Source organism: Cyprinodon tularosa, unplaced genomic scaffold, assembly GCF_016077235.1.
Source record: "Cyprinodon tularosa strain WSP-4 unplaced genomic scaffold, ASM1607723v1 ctg98, whole genome shotgun sequence".
NCBI classification, from domain to species: Eukaryota; Metazoa; Chordata; class Actinopteri; order Cyprinodontiformes; family Cyprinodontidae; genus Cyprinodon; species Cyprinodon tularosa.
The window spans coordinates 1291154-1316171 of NW_024039762.1; positions in this window are offsets into that span (position 1 = coordinate 1291154).

A 25018-nucleotide genomic window follows, 5' to 3' on the forward strand; every position below is an offset into this window, starting at 1 on the left:
AGAAAGTTATAAACAGAAATAATTCATAGCAGATATATAGAGGAGGTAACAGTGAGTCAAAACACACTGAAGAATTCACAGCAAACCACCAGGATCTAGTTCAGATGTTAAAAATACATTAAACACATTACATATTGCATGTGCAGTCTGTAGTCAGTCTAGCCAATCCCTGTAGGAAATGTAGTAAAAAAAATCTGTGACCTTGAGAAAGCAGTCCAAAGAAGCTTCATTCCATGGCTCCTGCTGTTGTTTTGACATGTGCAGCCCAACAAGACATGTTGGGTCGAGCTCTGTTTTCTCACTCTCAGGTGACCATTGGGGAGGGTCATGGGTTGTGTAGAGGGAAGAGAGATGGAGAGCTAAAAAGAAAAAGAGGTAACAAGTGGGTCTATGACTATACATGTGTGATACAGAGTGCCTGAGAGAAAGCAGATTTATATCCCTCTAGTTTTCTTTGTTCTTCAAGTAAAGGTAAAGGTACCATCAGCAATATACAGTATAACAGTTACTACCACCCAAGGAATATAGGAGACAAGTTTTCTTTTTTTTGTTTTTTCGGGCAATGTTCTCACTTTTTTTTTTACCTTGGGTAAGAGAAATGGTTGAGGTCCCAGGTCTGAGGCACGTAAAGAAAGAAGGAAGGAGTGGAGGAAATAATGTAGGTGGAAGAAAGAAAGCAACAAGATTTATAGAGATAGTGGAGAAATAAGGACAGGCTAGTTGAGCTGACAGATCACTTGGAGCACGGCGATTGTCCTCTGTGTATGGTTGGCTGGCGGGTAGGTGATGTCAACCCCTGAAAAGTAATTTGGTCACAGCCAGGCTTCTTTGGTACAGAAATAAACATTCTATGCCAGCATGGAGAGATTCACCCACTGTTGCATATCAGTGATAAATAGTATTGCTTTGTGGTTTGCAGTCACCATTGCCAGTGGAATCAGCTGTAAGGCATTGACTTCCAATACTAAGGTTGTGGATACAAGATCCACCTTGGACTTTTGAAAGTTGAGATAATACTTAGCAAGTATTTTAGCTAATGTGACTAATTTGTAGTTGTTTTTTTTTTGTTTTGTTTTTTTGCCCTTGTACAATTATAGATTTGGTAAAAACACTGCCAATTTGGATTGGTTGGTTTAGCCAAAAGATTGGTTGAACACATAACTTCCAACACATTTAAAACCAAAAAACTGTGTAAAAATGTTGTATTATTTTGAATAACTTACTAAAATGTTTAATTTTGCTCATCAATGCCCGATTTGCACAGGCACTATCACTGTCTGCTTGAGCTTGTTTCACTAAAATGGCAGAAAAACAGTGTACCTTAAATGATTGTTCTCTTCTAACACATTTTACACACAAAAAAAAACTTACAAAAGATTTGATTATATACACCAAGAAATGCCAATTTCAAATTAACTTAAATGGGGAAAAAAATAAGAAAAGCAATTGCAAAAATCACAGATTATATCACTAACTGTAGGTTAGTGATATATGTTCACATGAAGCTTCATGAACTGTAGGGATCGTTGCAGCAATTAGCCCAAACACTTCAATGCCTCATGAGGCTTCATCTCACAATTACTACTGGAGACGAAGGATGAGAAAAGCTGCGCACAGGTATAACCTTTTACATGAAGATTTGAGACAAACTTCTGTATGGTACACTGGTCGTCTGGAACAATGACAGATTCAAAGAGATTCACAAGAAGATAGATACAAGATTGCTAAGTTAGGTGTTTGGTTGGAATACCATCAGGGGTATTGATCCAGTGAAGAGAGATGATCCTTCGCCTCCTTATATATACACTTGTCATCTTGATTGAGAAATGTTCTCAGGTGTGCAGCAACAGAAGCCGGTCTAGCCACCAGCAAAGATCCTCTCTGTGACTGGAAGCTCATTCACACCAGAAAGTCAAAGAAATGCCAGAAAACCGGTCACATAATTATACATTATATATTATGGGCATAAATTACCTTGTCGGTCATTGGTATAAGGATCTGACAGTACATGTTAACAAGCACTAATCTGCACTTTCCCCTGAACTGTGAAGATTCATGTTAGATTCATTACATGTGTCCAATGGATCAACATATTATTTTCAAGCTGTACTTCCTTTCATCAAAAAATATCATTTGTCAATAGTTGTACATGCAAACCATACAGGAAAAAAAGAAGAGAGCTTTCATTAATTGGTGTACCTCAGTCACCATCCTTAAAGTTTCATCCATTGATGTCTGTTTCTTTTACAGAGGCTGCACCTATGAGTTTGAACTTGGTGTCATGGAGACATGAACCTCTTCAAGTACTGTGGTGTTTGGTCCTAAATGAAGGAAAGCTTGTGCAAAAGAAACCATACTAATTAAATCAATTTAACATTCAGAGTCAAACTACAGTGTGCACCAAACATATGTGAAAGCACACCTATTTTAAAATGAAGTGACTTTGAAAAGAAATTGTTAGATAAATAACAATGATTTTTTTCCCCCCTTGTGGTAGTTTTGTGTCATTGTTTCATTCTATACCATCGAACGGGTACAGTCTTTTGGATGTGAAAACATATCAACATTAGTTGGCCCGGTCCATGCTTTTTTGGCCTCAACAGACTTACTAACTGTCTAGTTTATATATCTGTTTGCTACTTGGATAAATTTGCCCTGGCTCAAACCCAGTCGGTCTGTCTATTGCCCAATTATGTTTCTCAAGCTAGGACCTTTTGAACTCTCTATTTTAGGACAGACAAATAGGTCCCATGTGGACTGTAGGACTGTCACTAAAGGTTTCTTTGGTCAGTTCCCCTTCAGTGAGGCAAGGGCTAAGTGCCAACTTGTCACTGATTGTCAAGTTCCACTGCTTTATGAAGAGTTACAAACATTTCTTTTTTTTATCCAGTTGAGCTGGATAGAAAGCATTTATCATGCTGCACAATACATTTACGGTAAATCCTTCAATTTCCTACTTTTAGGAGGAGGGGTTTTGGAGGGGGGTTGACATAGATATCCATAACCCTTTGATAACAACAGCTAAAAACAAAAACAGAATTGTATTTCTATAGATAATCTAAATAATTCTGAGACATGTGCATGTAGCTAGTTTGTTACCTGGTGGGGACAATTTCCCTGAAATATGCTACATTTTGGAGAATTATAGGTACTTGTGGGGGCCAATGTCCTCATGACAAAAGGTTCTTCTTTGGGTGGAGGTTAAGTTTAGCACTAAGATGTGAATTGAGTTCAGGTTAGGTTTAGGGTTAGGTACTTTTTTGTGTGACGGTGTGGGTGTGTGTGTGTGTATGTCTGTCTAACCCTCAGAGTGAGCACAATTTTTCCAATCTCACCATCAGATTGAGTATAGCCTATAACAGTATATATAGCCTTTCCTTGTCATGCACATCCTTGTGATGGTTGGCATATGGTATAATTTTCTATTTCTTTAAACTGTAAAATCTTATTTCTTCAAAATGTAAAATCCTTGCAACAAACTAAACTATAATAAAACTAAAATGCTTTCTTTAAACCAAACTACGATGTTCCTCTTATATTTGGCGAATTTATGTTTGAATATTTGGCAAAAATATGTTGCAATGCATGATAGGGTTTTGCATCTACAGGCTAACATTTCCCATCTATGGCTGTCTATGGGTCTGTTAAGTGGGCTGTTGAAATTGTTCAACAAAACAATTTGGGAACAACGAAAATTGTTCCCAGTCTGAGCCTGGGACCAGTTGTTGCAAAGTGAGGACATTTTGCTGGTCCTCGCAAGGTATTTTGATAATGGTTAGGTGTAGTGCTAAGTTGTCAATAGGATTAGGTTAGGTTAGGTTAGGTTAGGTTAGTTAGGGTTAACTCAATGAACTTCTCCTGCTGCCTGATGGCATCCAGAAAGTTGGATGAAGATCAAAGGAATGCACTCTCAACCCGTGATCACCACCAATCGTCAGCAATGGAAATTAATCTTGTATGGTGTGAGGTGCTTACGAATGTCTCAGGGTCTCATGGCAACATTCTCTTGTTTGTGAATGTGATGAGTAAATCCAAAGTTTCAGCTCAAGCCTGTTCTATGAATGTTATGTCCTGTGCTTAGTAGGGTCAGGGGATGGACTGGGTTTTTTAGCGTCTTAAGATTAGTGTCTTTAGGTCTGGCTTTTGGTTAAATCTAGAAGTGTGTAAGTATTTAAAAGAGGGGAGCATTTGGGTTTTGGGTTAGAGCTCTATGTAAGAATGAATGGGGAATTCTGTTACCTTAGGGTTAGCTAAAGAAGTCTAGTTAGGTGGTAAATAATGGGAGATGGTGTTCAGGGAAGAAGATTGTAGAAGATTTAGGTTTAGGGCCCTGTGTAGGGTGACCTGACTAGGTTAAAAGGGTCAAGGTAGGAGGTATCCAAAAAAAGGTGATTAAGGGGTAGGTTTAGCTTAGGTTAGGGTGAAAATGGTCTGTCCTTTGACCTTATGGTGTGGAAATATTGCTTAGGGTTAGAGCTATGCGCGCTAAGTGCATAGGGGGAGTGTTTAGCGTTAGTGCGTAGGGGTAGTGTGTAGGGTTGTGCGTAGGGGTAGTATGTAGGGTTAGCGCATAGGAGTAGTGTGTAGGGTTAGTGCATAGGGGTAGTGTTTAGGATTAGTGGACAGTGGTAGTGTGTATTGTTAGTGCATGGTGATGTACAGTGAGTTCCAGAAGATTTAGGGTTAGGGCTCCATGTGGGGTGAGCGGGGGGTGTCCTGTGACCTTAGGGTAAGTTAAAGGGTCAGGGGGCAGGAGGAAGGCCCAAAGTACTACAGTGCTTTTCTGTAAAAATTACAGTCAAGATTGCAGCTGTAAAGGAGCTTTTTATTATGATTCGACACAGCTGTTTATTTCGTTTAAATTTCAAAAACTGGCTGCTGTAAGTACATTTTCTTTTTTTTTTTTAAGAAATTTTGTTACTGACTTTGTTAGTTCTGCCTTTGAAATTGGGCTCCGCCGACTAATATGGTTTGTTAATTAGTCTTAATGGCCAGGCTATATTGGTATTGTGCTACTTCGGGAGAATTCTGACCTCATATAAAAACAGCTGTTATATTAAGGTTTGTCAGAGAACATTAGTAATAAAATATAGCATAATGAAGATTATGTGCTACTTTGTGTTGGTCTGCCAAACAAAATTGCATTGATATGCTTTAATGTGTAAAAGGCCTATTTTAAACTTAAATAAGCAATGTATTTAATAAACTTAAAGATTATAACGTAGATGGAATTACAATTAGATTGTAAATTTAAAAAAAGATGTGGCTCACATGTACATACTGAAACATGAAACTTGTATTCCCAAAATTTCCCACTCAGGGACCCCGTTTTAAAAAAACAATTGCTTTTGCTCTTCTAAAATTATACCTTGATAGTCAGCTTAAAGGACAAAATATTTTTGCAGATACACCTAATTTAGTCTGTGTGTAAAAAGGGCAAAACAATTCTTATGTAACAATATGTAAAAAAATTAAATGGTATAAATACTCTTGAATGGAGCTGTATGTCCTGTTATTTATGGGCAAAGTTACAACATAATTATCAGGCTATTAGCTATCATGGCTTCTCCCTACCCTGGGTGGCAGGATGCACAGGTGCAACAATTTATTTATTTATTTATTTTGGCTTTTGAAAATCTTCAACGATGTTAGGTTCTCCTGGTAGACATTGTAATGCAATGACAAAAGAGCTGTCATTAAGTTACAGGTTAATTAAGAGCATTGTCAGGATAGTAAAATTGTTGTCTTGCTGTATTTAGCATTTACTGTAGTTGTCACACTTAAGCTGTTTTGGGATATTTTTTATGTGGCAAAACTTCCCTTTTTTCCTGGAGAATTCATAAATTACTCCATTATTCAGTCCAACTGAGATTGTCTGTATCTTTTTCCTCTCTCTACTACCTTTCTTGCACTCTTCTGCACACATCCGTTACTCCCAAATCCCCTGGGGTCGACCAAGGCTTTGCCTAAAAAATCTTCAAGGGAAACAAAGACAGAATGAAGCAGAGAGAGGAAAGCTGAGATATACAACGAAAACTGGAACCAGAATACATTGTTTTCTTTCTATTCCATGGTCCCTATTTTCAATTTCCCTCATCCTGCTCCCCGACACTCCTTCCGCCTGCCTTGCTTTTTAGTGTGCAGTGCCCCAGGCACATCAAAATTTAACCTACTGATGTGTGACTAATGTTAGGACACACACTATTCATCCACAAACTCTTTGATCAGAATTCCAATTAACGTTAAAAACATATGTAGGAAATAAAGAATGAGAAAGAATGTTAAACAGAGCTACAAAAAATTTGGGGCTTGTTATTGTTTCATGCCCCATCAAAAATTAGATGGCAAACTAAATGTCAGTAAAACAAAGAGGCATATTTTTTCTGCTGAAAATGTATTTTTATTGAAAATATACCAGTTGAAAGTTGAATTGTTATTTCAGAGATGTTTGTTTTAAAAAAATTAAATGATTAAATAAGTTTTTCTTTTTCATTATCTGAATTTGTGGGAAAAGCAAATAGATACCATAGCATGGGAATTTTTATTTAAGGCCATCGTTGAGAGTTTATTACTTTGCTCCTGCAGCTTTGAGATTACAAAGGCCTTTTTTGTTAGCAGTGTTTTGAATATTTATTTTTGATTTTGAGTTATTCAGAATTGCTGTTGATTCACATATATCCCGTTTTCACATTGTATTTGCAGATATACTTGATAAAAAATGTGTTAAACACTAAATTCTTAAATTTTGTAATAATAATCTTATCTCATTTCATGTGCCATAATGCAGTAAAAAAAGTCTTGTTTCTCATTTCACCAATGCTATTGTATTTTGATCATTTTGTACCCAAATTGTACAAAACATAAATATCTTGGCTGTTTCTTCCCAAATATGTACTTAACATTTGGAATTTAATACCTGTTTTAACTAAAGGGAAATTTATTTTTTTACAATGGTAATATGAAAATTTGAAATGTTCATATTTATAAAAAATTTAAAACGTACCAAAATTTAAAAATGTACCAAAATGTACAAACTGGCATGGGGACAAAATTTTATCTAAAATTAGGTACAAAATGTATATATATTCCAATAATAATTGTGTAAATTCATACTTCCCAATGTTTTAAATCTGCTCCCCATACAGATCAAATATGGGTGTAAATATTTCACCATTAGCACAATACTTGAGTGAAGTGCAGCAGCAGGAGTATGGTTAGCATTCTATATCTACTGAAAAACAAATGGGGAATAACTGCTGTGGTACCACCTTTAACTGTCAACAAAAATACATATTAAAATACAGACAAAAGAAGATAGCTGTAGTACTGCTCTTCATTTGTATTTCTGTTAAAGTGAAAAATATTTCTTTAAAATATCGCAAAGGTGGTCACCATGCAGATAGGTATTGTAAACCGTTTCAAGTAGAAATTAGTTTACAAGCTTGTTTTTCATTGCTGAAGAAAAGTTTTGTCATCTGCTATCTATCTCCTACTGCTTTGAGTGACAAATACATAAATACCATTGCACTTTGGCACATGCCATCTTTGAAAAAAGACAAAATATTTTTAATAAACAAAAATTTACCTGTGACTAATTTGTTTCATTCCTACTTAGGTGTAAGGAAACTGAAAATACTTCTGAGTAGAAGGAGCAACATGAGATCTGAAGAAGAAAGAAACAATCTGATGTAACTTAAATGCCTCAGATCTTACTTTCTGGAGGTGATGATAAACATGCCTGTCCAGGATAAAATAGTTACCTTGAATATTTTCTCTTGATGAGAAGGCTAGAGGTTACATCAGAGATATTTTAAGATGCATTGTATGTGTGCAGCTATGTTTGTGTGATTCTGAGGCAGGAGCTGTCATCTAATCTCTGTAGGTGGTCTACGGCTCATGCAAAGACCTGAAAACCGGATGCTTTCTGTCACTGATCATAAACAAAGAAGCTGAGAAGAAGAAAAAAAATGCAAAAGAATTTTTTACTGGAGCAGTGTTCAAAGAGTTTATCAAAACACTCCTAGCTGCACAACCGCAAAAGCTTACCATTTGAGAAGCAGAGTTTCTGTAAATAATGAATTATTGAAGTGATATGCTCTCAGTAATAAACACAGTTGGCCCTCCTGCTGTTAGATGATATATGATTGTATAAGCTATGACAGGTTCAGCTGCTGCTTCATATAGCATGTCTCTGAATGAAGAATAGATAGAGGGGGATTAGAAGATTAAAGAAAACAAACTGGAAAAAGGAAGGCTGGATAATGAGAAAGGCATATATAAAAAAATGTTTTTCTTGAATGAAATAACAGTAAACAATAGCTGGTATTTATCTAATTTGAAACATGGCTATACCACATCATTATCATGTTAATGTTTTCTATGAAATTAATACATTGCACATTTTCAGAACATTAGTTAATACTGTAAATGTAGGGCTAAGGTAATCCATTGTATTAGGTAAACCTCACTTTGAGGTCTAAAAAAAACCTAGCTAAAGTATAGTGCTTGTCACAAATATTTATCCCGTAGAGGTTTTTCACATTTTTTTTGTATTTCATGGAATACAGTAGCAAAACAGTCCATTGTATCTAAAATTGTATATTACTTTTATTGATCTGAATAGTGTGGTGTAATTTAATTCCTAAATTACCTAAAGTAGAAAATCTATCAATACTGCAAAAATATCTAAATTATGTTTTTTTTTTCTAATATAGATGATATTGCAACCAATTAGAAGGCAATTAGAATAGTTTTATTCACATAAATTATATACATAGATTTTCTCTTCAATTACTTTTATTTTAAAGTAAATCTTCAAGTCTGCGTTATCGATTTAGATCAGATGTTTGAAAATGTTTTCAATATGTAATGTAACTGTGAGGATCCTGCCCTTTGTAGACTTCTGTTTGAATTTATTTTTGTGCTTTCTTGATCATTTGTTTCTTTCCCATTTTGTGTCATTGTAGTTGTTTTCTAACAATTTTGTGTTTTTTGTGTTGCTCTCTGTTGCCCTCTTGTGCTAGTTCCTTTCCCCTAGCTTCTAGTTGTTTCTATCCAAACCTCCTCCTTGTTACCTGGTTAGCCCAGTCTCTGTTCTGTCTCCCTTATATACTCCTCCTGTGCAGTTCCTCTGGTTTCACTTAAATGCTTTGATCCTCATGTGTGTTTCTCTCTGGCATCTCCTGCTCTTGATTTCTTGTTTATTGTTCCTGGATTTGTGTTTCTGTTGCCTAATTCAATCTGCAAGAACTCCTCTCTTCATCCTCTCTGCATTTGGGTCCTCAACTAACTTCCACCAAACCTGACCTTAACATTATTGAATTATTATTAAATGTAAAGTGAAAAACTAAACAAATTAAACCCAGGAAAAGAAAGTAAAAAATCTTAAATACTCTTTTATGAATGTACTGTTTAAACTATTAATAAGTTGAAGCACCTTTTAACTTAGCAACAAGTCTTTTTGATTACCAACTTTTAGGTAAAATACATGTTATTAATACTAAATGTTTCCCTTATCTGCATGCATTTAGTAAAGAAGGAAGGAAAAGATGCTTTCATTGTACATGGTCATGAGTGGGGCCAAAACAATTGTGATTAATGGAATATTGATATAATCATCAAGTAATTTAATAATCAATTAATCATTAACTTGAGTAGAGAGACTCTTCAGTCCATTTAAAGCAGTTAATATACTAAAATTCATAAAGTATCTTAACTTTTTGCTTTTGATGAAAAACCTTTTATTTTTATTAAAGGAGAAGTTCGGTTTTTTACACTTTAAGCCCATTTTCTGTAGTGTCCAGGATGAAATCGAATGATCGACACCAAAATTTTGACAATTGGTCCTGTCTCTGCTTTTTGGCTCATTTAGAATCCCCCCCTGGCTGCTTTAGAATGGCTAGCATAGAGCATGTCCGATAATGTCCTTAAAACAACCTTAAACGTTCTTTTTTTAAAATATGCTACTCACCGTGTCGTCAGCGCTGTTCAATGACGTTCCAAAAAAAGTTTCGTGAAGAAAAAACGTTCCTGTAGTGTTTTATTTAGCATTCTGTAAATCCCATTGAGTTCTGTAGGAATAGTCAATATTCCGCTGCCACCGGAAACGGAAATGGGGCCTGTTTACACAGTTGTAGTCTTTTCGCTTCACTCTGTGTACTCCGACGTCGAGAATCAAGAATCCACCTTTCGTATTCCATTTTCAGAGTTTTTTAAAGTGTTTAACAGAGACGTTAGCACCTCGACGTCGGAGTACACAGAGTGAAGCGAAAAGACTACAACTGTGTAAACAGGCCGCATTTCCGTTTCCGGTGGCAGCGGAATATTGACTATTCCTACAGAACTCAATGGGATTTACAAAATGCTAAATAAAACACTACAGGAACGTTTTTTCTTCACGAAACTTTTTTTGGAACGTCATTGAACAGCGCTGACGACACGGTGAGTAGCATATTTTAAAAAAAGAACGTTTAAGGTTGTTTTAAGGACATTATCGGACATGCTCTATGCTAGCCATTCTAAAGCAGCCAGGGGGTGATTCTAAATGAGCCAAAAAGCAGAGACAGGAGCAATTGTCAAACTTTTGGTGTCGATCATTCGATTTCATCCTGGACACTACAGAAAATGGGCTTAAAGTGTAAAAAACCGAACTTCTCCTTTAATATGCTCTATCCAGAAGTCATCAAAGGGCCTGGTTTAAATGCACTTGGTTTCAATTGTGTAAAATTTCCTTTAAGGAACCTTTTGCCATCTGATATTAATTGAAATAATAACAGATTAATGGATTTGCAAAAAAATACTTTACTAAACCAATTGGAAATTATATGTTATGTTTTATAGCAATTTTTGTAGATGTAGCTTAAAACGTAGGAAATAGATGATTTTTCCCGGCTCTGTCATGTTACCTTTATTTACAACTAAAAGATTGCCTTATGCAGCACAAGTTTGCTTTTAGAAGTGTGTGAGTTTTGGTACAAGTAATTATTGTGTTTTAAAAGGTTGAATCTTTTGCCAGGATCTCACTTTGAAGGTGGAAAAGCTTGAAAATAGCTGCCGGAGATCTAACCTGAGACTCATGGGACTACCTGACTGTCAGGCTTCCAGAGTTTGGTGAAGTGGCTGTTTCTTATAAATTGGCTTATAATCTGAGCAGAGAAAAACAAGATTCTGATCTGATTTTCCAAGATTCCAAGTTTTGTTTTCTCTGGTGCAGCAGCTCTCACTACTTGCTGAAGACAATAAACTAAGAGTGATTAGTGCATTCATGTTGTTACCAAACTCTTCAACAGCAAAAAAAAAAAGTCTTCTCTCTCTAATGGTGAGCACAGTTTGCCGCTGAGTCTAAACCTTAGGGTTTAGAAAAGGCTCGGGCTCACTTACTTAGGCACTGCTAGTTGACATCAGAAAACGTTGCAAGGGTGAACAGTGCTTTTTAAATTTTTTCCAAAGTCTCTGACAACATAATAAAATTTGCTTGATTTGTTGTCACTAACTTTTTTGAAAAGCAAAAAGAGCAGTCTGAAAAGTTACTTAATTTAGAGATCATGTCTATAAGTTAGTAGAAGAGGAGAATTACAATTATTGATATCTGTCAGTTTAGAACATACAGGTGCTGGTCATAAAATTAGAATATCATGAAAAAGTAGATTGATTTCAGTAATTCCATTTAAAAAGTGAAACTTGTATATTATATTCATACATTACATACAAACTCATATATTTCAGATGTTTATTTTGTTTAATTTTGATGATTACAAATGACAACAAATGAAAATCTCAAATTCATCATATCAGAAAATTAGAATATTACTGAAGACCAATAAAAACAAAGGATTTATAGAAATGTTGGCCAACTGAAAAGTATGAACATGAAAAGTATGAGCATGTACAGCACTCAGTATTTAGTTGGGCCTCCTTTGGCCTGTATTACTGCAGCAATGCGGCGTGGCATGGAGTCGATCAGTCTGTGGCACTGCTCAGGTGTTATGATAGCCCAGGTTGCTCTAATAGTGGCTTTTAGCTCTTCTGAATTGTTGGGTCTGGTGTATTGCATCTTCTTCTTCACAATACCCCATAGATTTTCTATGGGGTTAAGGTCAGGAGAGTTTGCTGGCCAATTAAGAACAGGGATACCATGGTCCTTCAACCAGGTACTGGTAGCTTTGGCACTGTGTGCAGGTGCCAAGTCCTGTTGGAAAATGAAATCTGCATCTCCAAAAAGTTGGTCAGCTGCAGGAAGCATGAAGTGCTCTAAAACTTCCTGGTATGTGGCTGCGTTGACCCTGGACCTCAGAAAACACAATGGACCAACACCAGCAGATGACATGGCACCCCAAACCATCACTGACTGTGGAAACTTTACACTGGACTTCAAGCAACGTGGATGAAGTGCCTCTCTTCTTTTCCTCCAGACTCTGGGACCTTGATTTCCAAAGGAAATGCAAAATTTACTTTCATCAGAGAACATGACTTTGGACCACTCACCAGCAGTCCAGTCCTGTTTCTCTTTAGCCCAGGCAAGACGCTTCTGACGCTGTCTGTGGTTCAAGAGTGGCTTGACACAAGGAATGCGACAGCAGAAACCCATGTCTTTCATACGTCTGTGTGTGGTGGTTCTTGAAGCACTCACTCCAGCTGCAGTCCACTCTTTGTGAATCTCCCCCACATTTTTGAATGGGTTTTGTTTCACAATCCTCTCCAGGGTGCGGTTATCTCTCTTGCTTGTACACTTTTTTCGACCACATCTTTTCCTTCCCTTCGCCTCTCTATTAATGTGCTTGGACACTGAGCTCTGTGAACAGCCAGCCTCTTTAGCGATGACCTTTTGTGTCTTGCCCTCCTTGTGCAAGGTGTCGATGGTCGTCTTTTGGACAACTGTGAAGTCAGCAGTCTTCCCCATGATTGTGTAGCCTATAGAACTAGACTGAAAGACAATTTAAAGGCTTTTGCAGGTGGTTTGAGTTAATTAGCTGATTAGAGTGTGGCACCAGGGGCCATCAATTTTGAACCTTTTCACAATATTCTAATTTTCTGATATGATGAATTTTAGATTTTCATTTGTTGTCATTTGTAATCATCAAAATTAAACAAAATAAACATCTGAAATATATGAGTTTGTATCTAATGTATGAATATAATATACAAGTTTCACTTTTTAAATGGAATTACTGAAATCAATCTACTTTTTCATGATATTCTAATTTTATGACCAGCACCTGTATTTCATAGGCATTTCTAAGCCTGTGGGGCTCAAAGAAACCGTGTTTATCTCTATCCAAATGGCAGTGCATTAACTTTCTATTATGCTTAATTAATTATCTCTTGGGAGCTGGAGAATTCTTCTGAACCTCAGCTTGAACATGTGTGAAAAAAAAATGCTGATATCAGCTTAATATTTCTTTTATTGTAAGTTTATTTTGTTACAGTTAAGAAAATGTTTTGTAAGTTCTAAAGTATCCAAGGACATTTCTGCATTTGTTCTAATTGGGACCTATATAAGGTAAAAGATCTAGAGAAACATATAATCATGATTTTCTCCATGATAAAGACAAAATATGAATACAAATTTCAAAGAAGTCCGGCTAGACTCTTGTGACTTCCATATCGTGTCAAAACCATCATAAACTTTTATGTGATGTTTCTTGAGAGTACATCTGAAGATCACAATCAATTTCTGAAGAACTAATTTTAGGTCAAGCCTGATTTAATTTCAGACAGCTTGTAAACATCTGGTTTCAGCTGTCTGATAGAGAACCCATTTTATTCAATTAAGACAGATGTGTACATATGTGTGTACATATCCTCACTGATTAAAGAAACTTTTCCAAATCATTTTATATGTACTGTTAGAGCTATAATTTAAAAGTTAAACTATGTGTACCTATATAAATAAAGGCTATATGAAGAATATAGTTTATTATTTCATTGCACATAGGGACGGAAGTTTAGGGAATCTTCAGAGCTGAGTATTAGAGAACTGCTAAAAAGAGTTGGAATTTTGGGGGGGGGGTTGTCACAGCAATTTATTTCACATAAATAAATTGGGGGAGATATCTTGAATTATAGGTTGGACTAAACTTCACTGATATCTGTAATTCATTTTGAACCAATGTTCAAGAAATTTCAGTAATCAGGAAATATTTTAATGTGTAATATGGCATGTTGTTTAGGAAATTATTATTATTATATATATATATTGAAATGAGGTGAGATGTATGGAATTAAACTATATTTATTGAAACTTGCATTTATTTAATTAAATTCCAGTTACATTGAATGGGACTTGAATATATTGAATGGAACTTGATTATATTGTATCAAACTTCTGATTTTACTGAATGAAACTTTTGAATATAGTGAAAGAAACTTCTGAATATATTGAATGGAAGATGGCATTTGTTAACGGAAAGATCTTTTGGAACTGTTCACTTCAAATAGCTTTGGTTAGCAGCTACAGTCATCAGTTACAGTGCCTTGGGAAAGTATTCGGTCCACTTGAATTTTTCGACCTTTTGCCACATTTCAGGCTTCAAACTTAAACATATAGAATTATCTTCTTTTTTTTTAAATCAACAAGTGGGAGACGATCATAAAACTATTTTCAACAAACAAAAGACTGAAAATCATGGGTGCAAAATAATTCAGCCCCCTTGAGTTAATACTTTATAGCATCATCTTTTACTGCAATTACAGCTGCAGGTTGCTTGGGGTATGTCTCAGTTTTGCACATCAAGAGACCAAAATTTGTGTCCACTCTTCCTTCCAAAACAGCTCATCGAGGTTGAATGGAGAGTGTTTGTGAACAGCAGTTTTCAGTTCTTTCCACATATTCTCGGTTGGATTAAGATCTGGACTTTGAACTGGATTTGTTTTTTGTAAACCATTCTATTGTAGATTTTTCTTATATGTTTTGAATCATTGTCTTATTAGATAAATCTCCATCCCAGTCTCAGGTCTTTGGCAGACTCCAACAGATTTTCTACAAAATTGGTGCTGTATTTGGCTCCATCTCTCTTCCCATAAATTTTAAATATCTTCTGTGTCACCACTGAAAAAAAGCAGGCCCAAACCATGATGCTGCCACCACGATGTGTGACAGTTGGGATGGTGTGTTCAGGGTGAAGACCTGTGTTGCTTTTACGCCGAACGTAATGTTTTGCATTGTTACCAAAAAGTTCATTTTTTGTTTTAATTTGACCAGATCACCTTCTGCCACATGTTTGCTGTGTCTCCCAGATGGCTTGTGGCAAACTTTAAAGAAGACTTTTCATGGATATCTTTGAGAAATGAGAGAAAATGTTTTCTTCCATAAAGGCCAGATTTGGGCAGTTTATGACTGATTGTTGTCCGATAGACATCGTCTCTCACCTCAGCTGTATATTTGTATTCATAACCAGCTTTAAACCTTACCACAACAGTATCTCGGACCTGCCTGGTGTGTTCCTTGTTCTTAATTACAGGTGCTGGTCATAAAATTAGAATATCATGAAAAAGTAGATTGATTTCAGTAATTCCATTTAAAAAGTGAAACTTGTATATTTTATTCATACATTACATACAAACTCATATATTTCAGATGTTTATTTTGTTTAATTTTGATGATTACAAATGACAACAAATGAAAATCTCAAATTCATCATATCAGAAAATTAGAATATTACTGAAGACCAATAAAAACAAAGGATTTATAGAAATGTTGGCCAACTGAAAAGTATGAACATGAAAAGTATGAGCATGTACAGCACTCAGTATTTAGTTGGGCCTCCTTTGGCCTGTATTACTGCAGCAATGCGGCGTGGCATGGAGTCGATCAGTCTGTGGCACTGCTCAGGTGTTATGATAGCCCAGGTTGCTCTAATAGTGGCTTTTAGCTCTTCTGAATTGTTGGGTCTGGTGTATTGCATCTTCTTCTTCACAATACCCCATAGATTTTCTATGGGGTTAAGGTCAGGAGAGTTTGCTGGCCAATTAAGAACAGGGATACCATGGTCCTTCAACCAGGTACTGGTAGCTTTGGCACTGTGTGCAGGTGCCAAGTCCTGTTGGAAAATGAAATCTGCATCTCCAAAAAGTTGGTCAGCTGCAGGAAGCATGAAGTGCTCTAAAACTTCCTGGTATGTGGCTGCGTTGACCCTGGACCTCAGAAAACACAATGGACCAACACCAGCAGATGACATGGCACCCCAAACCATCACTGACTGTGGAAACTTTACACTGGACTTCAAGCAACGTGGATGAAGTGCCTCTCTTCTTTTCCTCCAGACTCTGGGACCTTGATTTCCAAAGGAAATGCAAAATTTACTTTCATCAGAGAACATGACTTTGGACCACTCACCAGCAGTCCAGTCCTGTTTCTCTTTAGCCCAGGCAAGACGCTTCTGACGCTGTCTGTGGTTCAAGAGTGGCTTGACACAAGGAATGCGACAGCAGAAACCCATGTCTTTCATACGTCTGTGTGTGGTGGTTCTTGAAGCACTCACTCCAGCTGCAGTCCACTCTTTGTGAATCTCCCCCACATTTTTGAATGGGTTTTGTTTCACAATCCTCTCCAGGGTGCGGTTATCTCTCTTGCTTGTACACTTTTTTCGACCACATCTTTTCCTTCCCTTCGCCTCTCTATTAATGTGCTTGGACACTGAGCTCTGTGAACAGCCAGCCTCTTTAGCGATGACCTTTTGTGTCTTGCCCTCCTTGTGCAAGGTGTCGATGGTCGTCTTTTGGACAACTGTCAAGTCAGCAGTCTTCCCCATGATTGTGTAGCCTATAGAACTAGACTGAAAGACCATTTAAAGGCTTTTGCAGGTGGTTTGAGTTAATTAGCTGATTAGAGTGTGGCACCAGGGGCCATCAATTTTGAACCTTTTCACAATATTCTAATTTTCTGATATGATGAATTTGAGATTTTCATTTGTTGTCATTTGTAATCATCAAAATTAAACAAAATAAACATCTGAAATATATGAGTTTGTATGTAATGTATGAATATAATATACAAGTTTCACTTTTTAAATGGAATTACTGAAATCAATCTACTTTTTCATGATATTCTAATTTTATGACCAGCACCTGTATGCTCTTTGCACTTTAAGCAGACCTCTAAGACTAGCAGGTGCATACAGAGACTTGGATACACACAGGGGGATTTTATTTATCACCATCAGTCATTTAGGTCAACATTGGAGCATTTAGAGATCCTCACTGAACTTGGGAGTTTGGAGGGGTTGATTCATTTTGAACACCCCATTCTTTCGTTTTTTTTCATTTGTTAAAAAAAATTAAAATAGCCAATAAATTTCATTCCACTTCATGATTTTGTCCCAATTGTTTTCAATTCTTTAAAAAAAAAATGTTATATTTTTATTTTTGATGCCTGAAATGTGGCAAAAGCTCGAAAAATTCAAAGGGGGCAAATACTTTTGCAAGGCACTGTAAAGTCAGGCGTGGCTATCAACTAAAGATTAATTGTCTTTATTTGTCTTCAATAAAACCACATAACACCTATGAGGGTATCTTACTTAATTTCTTCACCTCTTCACATAATCATTTAATTTGATTTAATTAAACTTTAAATTTTCTCTTGTTCAATCCTATCACCTCTGCGCTATTCGCTCATTGTAGTCTTTCATTCAGAGCCAAATCCTGGTGGCTGATGGTTTCCTAGCTCCAGATGGCCTCATCTGATCATTTATTGATGACGGGAGAGCAGAGGGAGGCTTTCCCAGCTGCTGCCTGGCACCTCCCAAAGTGTAGGTACACACCCAAGAACACACAAACAAACATCGGCATACATATTTGAACAACGGCTTACTATTACAGCAATTGCTAGAATTGAATTAAAAACCCTTTACAGATACAGACGCATGTGGAAAATGTTGTACTTTGGCTATTTTCTTCTTTTACTGGGACATTACAGATTTCATCTCTGTGACTCAGTTTTGGTTTCAAGCATTGTTCTGATCTGCACGTTAGCACCCTCTCCCTTCCCTCCACCTCCCCTCTTCCTGCCTCCAGCTCCCTTTCTTTCACCTCCTGCTGTGGTGTTACTGACTCTGTCACACAGGAACCAACAGAAGGAGAGGGAGAGGGTGAGAGAGTGTTAGAGCATGAGAGCAGCATGTATAACTAGAGTTAACCAATGTTTTAACAGTGTTATGCAGCTTTTTACAAAAAATGTCTTACAGAGACAGAATGTCAAAAAACTTAAGGACTATTTAATTGGGGGTCTGTCAAGCATTGTGTTAGCAGGCAGTACTACTGATGTCTGCTTTAATTTTTCTGTAAGTTCATGATGCCTTTTTTTAATGGACGTTTTCAATGTGTTTTGTTTACTTCAGTTCACTTTTTCGGTAACTAAATGAAGATTGTAGCACAGCTGCCTTGCAGCAAGAAGGTTGCTAGGCCAATTCTTGCCCGTGGTCTTTCTGCACGGATTTACATGTTCTCCCCATGCATGCCTGGGTTCTCTTCGGGTGCTCCTGCTTCCTCCCACAGTCCAAGAACATAACTGTTAGGTTAATCGTCCTCCTGCCACTAGAGGCTGCTACTGCTGCCGTTGGTGAGACGTATCGTGTTCACTTCCTGTTTGGACTACTGAGCAGTGTTGTTGCTGTTCAGACTATCTCCATCTGAATTAAGTTATTTTATCTTTAATTTCTCTGTATCAAAGTAATTCTAACTGTCCAGAACCACTTTAAAACATAGCGCCTTCTTCTGCACTTCTCTACTGAGCACTTGTTGGTTTGGCACGATTTCTGGTAGTAAGGAGTAGCTAGTCTAGGCTAGTGCTAGCTTAGCATCGCTATGGCTTCTCATTCTTCCTTCCCTGACTCTTTTCCAACTCCTACTCCTCTCCTCTCTCCTGCGCTCTGTGTCATATGTTTAGTTATTCCTCTGCCTCCTTTAATGATAAAGGTTTGTATAATAAGTGTACCGTATTTTCACGACCATAAGGCGCACCGGACTAAAAGGCGCAGTCTCAGTTATGTGTGCCATTTCTGTATTTAACACACACATAAGGCGCACCGGACTATAGGGCACATTTTTTATATACAGGTACATGTCCTCTCAGGTGGATTTTCCCACTTAAAAACATATTAAAACTACTTTATTCCCACTGATCACAGCAAATAAAGCTGCAAGGTGTATTTATTACAAAGTATTATTCAAACCTGGGAACCGGCCGTGAGAGACACATCGCTGATGACACAGGGCTGTGATTACTCCTCTGATACAGTTTATTGACGCATAAATTAACTTAAAACATAGGCAGGATAATAATCTGGATGAACTGACTGCAATGATTAAATTTTCAGGTGGACTTTCTCACTCAAAAAGATTTAGATTATTTAGATGAAAAAACACCTGCCGAGGTGAGCCCGGATGCGCCGCGGCCCAGAGGCTGCTGTTGAATTAAGTTTTCAGGTAGAAAAATAGAGCAGGAGCAACACTGAGTATGATTGTGCTTTATTCAAGTATTTATTACAGAGTATTAATCAAACCCATCAAAGTCCTCATCCTCTGTTTCTGAATTAAACAGCTGCGCTAAATCCGACATGCCAGTTTCCCCTTCTTCTTCGTTTATTGACGCATAAATTAACTTAAAACATAGGCAGGATAATAATCTGGATGAACTGACTGCAATGATTAAATTTTCAGGTGGACTTTCTCACTTAAAAAGATTTAGATTATTTAGATGAAAAAACACCTGCCGAGGTGAGCCCGGATGCGCCGCGGCCCAGAGGCTGCTGTTGAATTAAGTTTTCAGGTAGAAAAATAGAGCAGGAGCAACACTGAGTATGATTGTGCTTTATTCAAGTATTTATTACAGAGTATTAATCAAACCCATCAAAGTCCTCATCCTCTGTTTCTGAATTAAACAGCTGCGCTAAATCCGACATGCCAGTTTCCCCTTCTTCTTCGTTTATTGACGCATAAATTAACTTAAAACATAGGCAGGATAATAATCTGGATGAACTGACTGCAATGATTAAATTTTCAGGTGGACTTTCTCACTTAAAAAGATTTAGATTATTTAGATGAAAAAACACCTGCCGAGGTGAGCCCGGATGCGCCGCGGCCCAGAGGCTGCTGTTGAATTAAGTTGTCAGGTAGAAAAATAGAGCGGGAGCAAAACTGAGTATGATTGTGCTTTATTCAAGTATTTATTACAGAGTATTAATCAAACCCCTCAAAGTCCTCATCCTCTGTTTCTGAATTAAACAGCTGCGCTAAATCCGACATGCCAGTTTCCCCTCCTTCTTCGCTGTCAGAGTCACTTTCCGTGCCAGGCGGCTCCTTGGAAATGATGCCGGCTTTTGCGAAAGCCTCTTTAGGCAAAGTCTTTCTTTTAAAAATCACCATAGGCGGCAGTTTCTGTCCATTTGCGTGGCAGCCAAGCACAACAGTAAACGACGCCTTTTCATACCCCGTTGTGTGTATCGCTACAGTGCTGGTCCCCTTCTTCTCCACGGTGTGATTCACCGGGATGTCGAAAGTGAGCGGCACCTCGTCCATGTTGGTGATGTGGCTTGGCTGGATGACTTTGTCAGCGATGTGTTTGCTGCAGAAGGAGTGGAAGCTCGCCAGCTTTTCATCATAATCCCCTGGACGTCGCTGAGCAACTGTAGTCCTGGTCCGGATGGAAAAATTGCACCGTTTCATAAAACGGAAGCACCACAATGGACCTCCTTGAAAATTTTCAATTTTCATTTCTTCCGCCAGCTTTACTGCTTTTAGTCGAACAGTGACCGTTGAAACGCTGGCCCCACTCGTTCTTTGCTCCACGATCCACCGCTCGAGTCTTTCCTCCAATTCGGGCCACCTCCGCGGAAACTCAGCTGCGTCTTCTTCACCAGTCGGAGTTCTTTTCCAGCTTCCTCCACTTGCGAACCATCGATTCATTTATATTGAATTCTCTCGCAGCTGCTCGATTTCCATGTTCCTCTGCGTAGCTGATAGCCTTCAGTTTAAACTGGGCTTCATAGGCGTGTCTCTTTGCGAATTTCAGGGTTGTTAAGACAACAATGTTCTGCATAAAGCACATACCTGTTCTTTTATACACAAGCCACGCCCACACTTCCCCCTTTAAGGTTCTCACATACTCATGGTGGTCTCAACAACGTCCGCAGATAGGGCGCACCGCACCATAGGGCGCACCCCACATTTTGAGGGAAAAAAAGTACGTTTAGGTGCGCCTTATAGTCGTGAAAATACGGTAGTGTTTTTTTTAGCTTTGGAGGTGGGGGTGTCAGAGTTAGAATCCAGGCTTCAGGCTGTTGAACATCCAGGAGTTAAAGTAGGCCCCCCACGTTGTTGACCTGTAAAGGTGCCTGAGCAGCCAGACCATTGGGTAACAGTACGCAGGAAGCGTAGTCGTGGATCTTGGCCCACAATTAAACCTTTGCTTATGAAACTGTCTCTTAATCCAGATGACTTGGTCAATTAGAGACCTATATCCAATCTTCCTTTCTTATCCAAAATTCTTGAGAAAGTAGTTGCCAAACAAGTGTGCGATCACTTACACCATAATGAACCTTTTGAAGAGGTTCAGTCTGGCTTTAGAGCTCATCATAGCACTGAAACAGCTCTGGTGAAAGTTGATAATGATATTCTCATGGCCTCAGATAATGGACTTGCATCTGTACTTGTCCTGTTAGATCTCAGTGCTGCATTTGATACAGTAGATACATTCAGTTCTTTTAGAAAGACTAGAATATGTTGTTGGAATTAAAGGAACAGCACTAGACTGGTTTAAATTACATTTATCTGATCGATTTCAGTTTGTTCATGTTAATGACAAATCTTCCTCATGCTCAAAGGTTACCTGTGGAGTACCACAGGGATCAGTGCTAGGACCAATTCTCTTTACTATATATATGCTCGCATTCAGTAGAGTTATTAGACAGCATGGGATTAATTTTCACTGTTATGCTGATGATACCAATCTATATCTGTCTATAAATCCAGATGAAGCTAACCCATTACATAGATTACAGGCATGTCTTGAAGACAAAAAAACCTTGATGACTCTTAACGTTCTGTTTCTGAATGCTGAAAAAACAGTATAGTTATAGTTATAGTCTTTGGACCAGAGTCTTTGGAAAGGAAGCTGATTAGTCAGTCACTTCATTTGGATGGGATTAAACTGATTTCTGATAATAATGTAAAAAACCTTGCTGTTATTTTTGATCAGGACCTGTAATTTAAATCCCATATTCATCTGTGAAATATTGCAAAAATTAGAAATATCCTGTCTAGGGGTAAGGCTGAGAAACTAGTCCATGCATTTGTTTCTTCAAGGCTGGACTATTGTAATTCTTTACTATTTATCAGAAAGTGAAAATGAAAATTAAAAAGAGAGATCATATCTCTCCTATCCTAGTTTCTCTTCATTGGCTTCCTGTTAAATCAAGAATAGAATTTAAAAACCTCCTTCTCACATATAAAGCCTTAAATTGCCAAGCTCCATCTTATATCAGAGATATGATTGTTCCTTATGTCCCTAACAGAGCACGTCGCTCTCAGTCTGCAGGTTTACTAGTGGTTCCTAGATTCTCTAAAAGTAGAATGGGTTTAAGATCTTATAGTTATCAGAATTCTCTCCTGTGGAACCAACTACCAGTTTTAGTCCGGCCTGTTTTTCCAGTGTCCTGTTTCTCTGACTGTGACTGGCTGGATGTCCTCTCTTCATCCTCTGACATGGGAGATGGCTCAGAGCTTGTCTGCCTGGCTGTGTGTTTCCTGGACGGGGCCGTCTTTTATAGTTGCTTTTTTATCTCTGCTTCTGTCTCCTTGAACCCCAGTCGGCCACGGGAGATGGCCACTCACACTGAGCCTGGTTATGCTGGAGGTTTCTTCCTGTTAAAAGGGAGTTTTTCCTCTCCACTGTCGCTACAAGCATGCTTAGTGTGAGGGATTGCATCCGAGTCAATGAGTCGATGCAATCAACTGGTTTTCCTTAGATAGAAAACTATGAATCAATTTGACTGTATAATCTGGTGAAATGTAAAGTGCCTTGAGATGACATGTGTTGTGTATTGGTGCTATATAAATAAATTGAATTTAATTAAATTGTCCTTACTTGTGTGTGGTTGGTTGTATGTCTTTGTGTGTCTCTTTGTTGCTCTGCGACAAACTGGCGACCTGTCAAATGTGTACCTCAGCTCTTGCCCATAGACTGCCGTAAACAAACATTTTTCTCTTTAGCTCTGATATCTTTTGTTAGAATAATTTGTCATTAAGGTATGTGTTTGTTAAACCCTAATATAATACACCTGTTAAATATTAAGTCTAATGTTCAATCAGGCAAGTTATTTAGTTAAGACAGTTCTTCTGTCAGGATAATAGGTTTTCATGTTCATTATGTAAGTAACAATGGTTTGTAAATGAAATGAGAGCATGCACTTCATAGCAAAAAACACATTTTATGAGTTCTCAAGAGTCTTGCACACTCAATCAGCTGTTATCCAAACCTTTTTTTTTTTGTTGCTAAATGACTACATTTTATGTTACTTAGAAGCTTTTCTCCATTTTGAAATCCAGTATAAATAAATGAGGCAACATCATTATGTATTATACATCATGTAAATTCAACTTATTAACTTACGTACAGGTGAAATGCATCATTTTTACAAGGATCATTAATAATGCTTTCTGAAGTTAAGAAAATTTGTTAAATTGTTTTCTCTTTTTTTAGAATAGATGTTGCAGAGCTGGATGATAGCCCAACAGTTTTGCTTTTACAAGCAGACTATTATACTGTTGCCTTGAGCTTCCGCTTCGTACTTGTATATAAAACTTTATTCAAAATTATACATAAAATATAGTAGACGGAAAGGGAGTTGAGAACGAAAGAGGGGATAAGAACTAAGGGGAGAGAGAAAGAGACAGATACAGGAAAGAGTGCAGGGAAAGCAAGAAAATCAAACAAAACAACAAGAATAGACAACACAGATGTACAATTTCTCCTAGAAGCCTGCTTCCACACCTGTATGAGATGAGAGGAACAGAAAACAGAGAACATAACAGCAAAAAGAAACAGATAACCAAAGTAAACATCAAAAAAAGTTTCAAGAGCAGCAAGTATCCCTTGGTTACCCATGCAAAACCTATGGTGATTCCACAATGTTATTCTGTGTGGTATATATCTGCACAGTGAATTACATTTTGCAGACTGGATTCACCTGGTACAGTGGCTGGGTAGAGAAAATACAGTACATGGCATGGAGATGACGTGTTGATTCTACATCTCCCACCTCTGAAAGCATGGGCATGCTCATGTATAAAAGATTTACAAAGCTTCTTCAGAAGAAATATCAACAGCAGGTGTGGGTGGCCCCAGAATCTCGCTAAAGGGCCTCAAAATCAATAAAGTTGCCACATGAGCCACAGATGTGCAAAGGCAACCTAAATCATTGGGGCAAAAGGAGGGCAAACATAGGCAGACATAGGGAAGGCCACGCCCAACATTGAAGGGCAGAATAGAGCACCTGAAGCCTGAAACGCCGAGGGGCCAAACCCCAAAAGGGCCAAGTTCCTGAGGGGCCTGACCCCAGAGGCCAGAGTGGGCCCATTAGCTCCACCACCTGCCAGTCACGAACAAGGTGGATCCAGATGAGAGCCACAGGTCTGAGCTCCAGAAGTGCACCACCCCCTGATTGGGACCTCACAAGGCCAAGAGACCCAGGCCCAGCCTGGCAGCCACCAGGAATGAACCAGTGCCTACTGAAGTACCCAAGCGGTGCGGCAGCAGACAGAGCACCTCTAACGAGTGGAAAGCATAAGAAGGGGAGGAGGCAGGCCCTGCTCATACACAGGGCCAAATGTTCAGGAGGTGGGGCAGGGGGAGGCAAACACCCAACCTGACAGGTAGACAAAGACAACTTCACATTCATCCAGTCACATTCACACAATCCCACTCTTACACCTATATGGACATATTCAACCACTCAATGGAGACGCACACAAGGGCAGACATTAAACATATGCTTACAGTCCTGATAGATACCCTATGTAGGGCGTG